Genomic DNA, 6,592 nt, shown 5'->3' with positions numbered 1-6,592 from the left:
ATTAAAGGAATAAGTCCTTCCATGTGCACGCACAAAATTTTAATGAATGATGATTACAAAACGGTAATTCAACCACAACGGAGAGTAAATCCCAATGTACAAGAAGTGGTTAAAAATGAAGTCATCAAACTACTTGACGCCGGACTAATCTATCATATCTCCGATAGTCCATGGGTGAGTCCCGTCCAAGTAGTCCCAAAGAAAGGAGGTATGACGGTAATAACTAATGAGAAAAATGAATTAATACCAACAAGAACCGTCACAGGATGGAGAGTTTGTATAGACTATAGACGATTAAATGAAGCAACAAGGAAAGACCACTTTCCTTTGCCCTTCATTGATCAAATGTTAGAACGACTATCCGGTCATAAATTTTATTGTTTCTTGGATGGTTTTTCAGGTTACTTTCAAATACCAATAGCACCTGAAGACCAAGAGAAAACAACTTTCACATGCCCCTACGGAACTTTCGCCTATCGACGCATGCCATTCGGTCTATGTAATGCACCTGCAACATTCCAACGTTGTATGGTAGCCATTTTCCATGACATGATAGAAAAGACAATGGAAGTCTTCATGGACGACTTTTCTATCTTTGGAGACTCATATGACCAATGCCTCGATAACCTTAAACGAATGCTATCCCGATGTGAGGAAACTAACCTCGCCCTAAACTGGGAAAAATGCCATTTCATGGTAACAGAGGGAATAGTACTCGGTCATAAAATCTCAAGCGAAGGTATGGAAGTTGATCGAGCAAAAATAGAAACTATTTCTCGATTACCTCCACCATCCTCCGTTAGAGCAATCAGAAGTTTCTTAGGGCATGCCGGATTTTATAGAAGGTTTATCAAGGACTTTTCAAAAATTTCAAGACCTCTAACAAAATTACTTGAAAAAGATGCACCTTTCATCTTTGACAAGGAATGCAATCAAGCATTTCTAACCCTCAAAGAAATGCTAGTCATGTGCGATGCAAGTGACTTTGCAGTTGGAGCAGTCTTGGGGCAAAGAAAAGAAAAGCATTTCCACCCAATCTATTATGCTAGTAAAACGCTTAACGATGCACAAGAAAATTACACAACTACAGAAAAAGAATTACTAGCTGTGGTGTTTGCTTTTGATAAATTCCGTTCTTACCTTGTTCTTTCTAAAACTGTAGTCTATACAGATCATGCCGCTATCAGATACCTCTTCAAGAAACAAGACACAAAACCCCGTTTGATCAGATGGATTCTACTCTTCCAAGAGTTCGACATCGAAATCAAAGATAAAAGAGGAGCAGAAAACACTGCTGCAGATCATCTTTCACGCCTAGAAGACCCAGCTTTGGAGGCGACCAGGGATGAGCAGATCAACGAAAAATTTCCCACAGAGTCCTTGGAGATGATGGAAAGTAGACAAGAACCATGGTATGCCGACTATGCTAATTATCTAGCTAGCGGTATAGTCACCAAAGGATGGCCGCATCACCAAAGGAAGAAATTCTTTGCTGATGTAAAGCATTACTTTTGGGAAGATCCTTATCTTTTCAAGATGTGTGCCGACCAACTCATCCGAAGGTGCGTCCATGGTAATGAAGCACGAAGAATTCTCCGTCATTGTCATGAAGGTCCATACGGAGGACATCATGGTGCCGCTAGTACCGCACGAAAGGTATTTGATTCAGGATTTTATTGGCCAACCATTTACAAGGATGCACAAAATCTTGTAAAGACATGTGACGCTTGCCAAAGATCAGGTAATATTTCTTCCAAAAACGAAATGCCTCAAAACGGCATTCTCGTTTGTGAAATTTTTGATGTGTAGGGACTCGACTTTATGGGACCTTTCCCACCGTCAAAAGGAAACAAATATATACTTGTGGCAGTCGATTACTTGTCTAAATGGGCGGAGACCGAAGCTCTTCCAATAAACGATGGAAGAGTAGTGGTAAAATTTCTGAAAAAATTATTCTCTCGTTTTGGAACACCAAAAGCTTTGATAAGTGATAGAGGTACCCATTTTTGCAATCATCAACTCGAAAAAATATTAACAAGGTATGGGGTCTATCACTGGGTCTCAACAGCGTATCACCCTCAAACAAATGGGCAAGCCGAAGTGACTAACCGAGGTTTAAAACGAATACTTGAAAAAAAACCGTAGGTTTAAATAAAAAGGAATGGGCTGACAAATTAGACGATGCTTTATGGGCCTTTCGAACTGCTTATAAAACCACTATAGGCACAACCCCATATAAGCTCGTCTATGGAAAAAGCTGTCACTTGTCGGTAGAAATAGCTCACAGAGCCTACTGGGCAATAAAAAATGTAAACTTAGACTTAGAAACTGCAGGTAAAAATCGATTCTGTCAAATGAATGAATTAGACGAATTAAGGAACTACGCATATTCTAACTCCGAAATTTATAAGGAAAGAATGAAAAATTTACATGATAAATATATTAAGTCTAATGAATTTCGGGTAGGAGATCAAGTTCTGTTTTTTAATTCACGACTTCAATTATTTCCGGGTAAACTAAAATCTAGGTGGTCAGGACCTTTTTCCAATACCCATGTTTTTCCTCACGGTGCAGTAGAAATAAAAGCTCGAAATGGTATACCATTTAAAGTCAATGGCCAACGGCTAAAACTCTATAGGGGATCTATTGAGGATGAAGAGGAGGAGATCTCACTTCAAACGGTTGACGAATGAAAAGCATCCACATCATACCCGACATGTTACAAACAAGCGAGTATACATCAAAAACCGGTAAGTCTTCTAACCATTTTTCGGAAAAAAGGGGCATGCACACGAGCACAAAAAAAAATTAAAAAACTTTTGCTCGGCACGAGGCCGTGTCCGCTGGACACGGGGCCATGTCGAGGCAACTGTCGGGATAAAACCCTCTTTTCATAACAGTTACCTCATTCCACACGCCCTGTTTTGCCGAAAACGCTCTGGTTCAAGGCGATTTTCCGCAGATTTTCGACGTCACCTCCACGTTTAACAACATCAAGGTATGATTCTATCATCATTAGTAGTTAGATTAGTTACTTGCATGTAGTTAAACATCAAAAATTTGGGGAAAAATCTAGGGTTCTTCAAGTTCATCCGGATCGAACTTCAAATTTTTGATGTAATCTGTTTGTATTAGTTTAGATTCGTGTTATGGAAAGTAAATACACTTGTATTGTTGATAGATTTGTCCGATTTCTCACTAAAACCTCAAATCCTTGTTTTTGAACCGAAAAAGATGAAATTGGAAGGGTAAACGGGGTGTTTTGGGAAAAACGACACTTAGGGTTTCATTTTCGGGGGAAACCGCAACTACTTGGCTAAAAATTTTCAGATTTTCGGGACCGGGGCGAAAAATGAAGTTTTTGGGTTACAGACGTCTGGACACGGGGCCGTGTCCAGCCCACTGTTTGCAGTTTCTTTAGAAATCTCATTGTTTCGTGCTAATTTTTGGTGTATTCTTTCAGATGGCAAAGTTCATAAGGTTCAATGCAAGTGAGCTCGATGCTAGGGCAAGATACGAAATACTTCAAACAAGACCCGAGGAGTACCCCAGGCGAGCATGCACGGACCTGTTAACCATGGTGAACCAGCTAGACCGATGCAACAACATCGTTACGGGACCACTAGCAGTTGCACTGAACACTCGGCTTCGTTCGGTGCATCAATGCACCATGGAGTTCTACAGTACTTTCACCTTCACTTCAAGGTGTGACCCATTCGACAATGAAGGGGTTGCATTTTGATGTGGCGGGACAAAGTACTCGATCTCTATGGCACAGTTTGGAGCTATAATAGGACTGTACGGGGAAGAGGAATCGGGAAACGAGGAAAATACCGGGGGATTACGAGACTTGGATGAAAATGAACGTCAAGCCGCATGGGCTCAAATCGGTGAAGGAATCTACAACCCTAGCAGCACCAAGAGTACTAAGTTGAGGGACCCGCTCTACCGCTACATTCACAGGCTCCTCACCTACTCCCTTAACCAACGTCACGACAGTAGTGGCGTTGTAGGGTTGAAAGATTTGGTTGTCCTTCACTGTATCCACAACCAGAAGCCTCTCGATGTTCCATATCTCCTGTTACGAAACATGCATCTCAACCGCCTTGCTCGGCTCCGACACCTATCTTCTTCGGAGGGTGGGTGTACCGTCTTTTCAAGCATTTCACGCGAATTCCGAGGTCCTTTGAAAGAAGCCCATGGTCGGGACGAGTTGACTACCACATTTGCCGAGCCATGAACTTACTTTATGAGGCGGAAGACGGGACGGTGAGCTTCCAAAGGACGCAAGGCTATGCATGGAACCCGCAGGAGGCCTTAGTTCTACATGCACCACCTCCCCACTACCAGTATCAACCCCATGGTGATCCGGGTCAATCCTCCTCACAAGGAGGCGGTTTTCCTAACTTTCAAAGCTTACATGATCTTTTGCAGGAAAACCTCATGTGTACCAGGAACACCTACAACCTCGCTAACAACACATACCACCGGGTTGGAGCTGTTGAACGCAACATCAATGATATACAAGACGATATCAGCAGCATTCGGGAGTATATGGCGGCGCATGGGGATGGAGGTGATGATAGCGATGAAGACATGGAGTAGGGGGTTTGAAGGAGCAAGAGCGGGTTGATGGCGAGCCCACAGGTTTAAGTCCCTTTATCTATCGAACAGTTTGTGGCCTGCGTGCCAAGTGTTGAACAATTTACTTTCCTTGACTACTTTTATTTCCCGTTTTATTTTTCTTTATGCTTGAGATAATTAACTATGGTAATGTAGGATGTTTGTGTTGCTTGGTGTGGTATTAAGTGATGAAACAGGTACAAACCAAGGCTTGGAGTGCTAAGCCTTAGCACTTAAAGGGCCAAGATGGAAAAAACCGGGAGAAGAAACCTGTTTTTCAGGCTTACAGACTGTCCACATGGGGACGTGTCCAGCCAACACGCCCCCGTGCTCACCTCCCAGACCTGCTGTTTGGTTACTGTCCTGCAGATTTTTTTTGTCAGACACGGGGTCGTGCCTAACCACCACGCCCCCATGTTCACCTTCTGTAAGTTTTCGTTACTGGCAGCTCACCACGGGGTCGTGTCCAGCGGACATGGGGCCGTGTCCAGACTGCCAGTAACATAAATTTTTGCTTTAAACACCATATTACACATTTGATCAACCTAAAAATTTATTTTTGGGACACATTGAGGACAATGTGTAAATTAAGTGTGGGGGGGATGCTAAAATCTTGAAATTTTGCAAGTCCTAATAACAAGCCTTACACAAAACTCTATTGGAACCGCTAAACACCCCAAATTTTTTTTCAAAAAAATTTTTCATATTTTTTTTTTACTTGTCTAAAGTTTAAGTTAGGAATCCTAAGATTAATAAGGTTATATTTTTACAAATTTACAACCGAGAGCGTCGTGATAATAATAACCGACATAAGAAAATTATGAAACGGCATGACAAGCTTAGTTAAAATTTGATTATATATACTTGATCACATAAAAACCCATTCCCACAAAAAGTAAGTTTTGAGCCTTTATTGAGCATACAAATTTACATCTTTAGACTAAATGCTCATTTTTCGTTTCTTGTGTGAATAGCCGCTTGGTTCTTACGACTCTAGAACTTGCCACGACGATTCATTCCCGGTCCTTACCAACTTAAACCCAAGTAAGTAAATGATGGAGGCATTAGGACTAACCATTTTTCTTTCTACACCATTATTTTTCATTTTTTTACCACCTACCCAAAAATCCCCCTAGTTAACCCCTTTGAGCCTAAACCTTTCATTTCTTTACCCTAAAACCTTTTTACCCACCAAAAACCCTTTTTATTTTTCACCCTTTATTTTAGTAACAAGCTCGGTTTTTCGTGTGACGAAAAAAAAATATGATGAAGTTAGAAATAAACAAACAAAGCTCTTAAAATAAAAAGCTTGTTTGGAAAAATACTTCAAAATAAAAAGTCACTAAAACAAAGTGTTTTATGAAAACCGACGCTTTTTATGTTTTTCGCCCTTTTCTACTAACCCATTCACCCACCTTTAGCCCAAGCCTATACCCAAAAAGTCCTCTTGATATTTACAAAGGTAACAAGTTAAAAAGGAGGATGATTGATTGTTTGGCAAGCTTATGGTAGGAATAAGTTCCATGCCGCTCTCGAGTGATTCACTAAAAATACACCTTCGGCCGAGTGTGAGTGATTTCTCCCGTGAGGTATGTGAACTTGTATATAAATGGAATTTTAAAAAGGCATGTTATGCCTAAATAAGTAATTTATCCTATGAAATGTTCTAAATAAATCATAACGAATAGGATTGTAAATAAATAAAAATAAAACCCAAAAAAATCTTGGATTCTCAACACTCTATGACAAGCCAAAACCTTCTCTTCTACCCATTCTATTTGGGAGTGTAAGCCACATATTAAAGAGTTTTGCTTGAGAACAAGCAAAAGTTCAAGTGTGGGGGTATTTGATGTGTGTAAAATGCAACATATAAATTACATCAAATGAGGCATAAAACTAACCCTTTTTACGTACTAATGTTGGAAAAAGAGTGTTTTTGTCTTCCTTTTGTATTTTCAGGATTAAATGA

This window comes from Helianthus annuus, chromosome 11, assembly GCF_002127325.2.
Source record: "Helianthus annuus cultivar XRQ/B chromosome 11, HanXRQr2.0-SUNRISE, whole genome shotgun sequence".
NCBI classification, from domain to species: domain Eukaryota; kingdom Viridiplantae; phylum Streptophyta; class Magnoliopsida; order Asterales; family Asteraceae; genus Helianthus; species Helianthus annuus.
Note: the sequence above shows the minus strand (reverse complement) of the source record.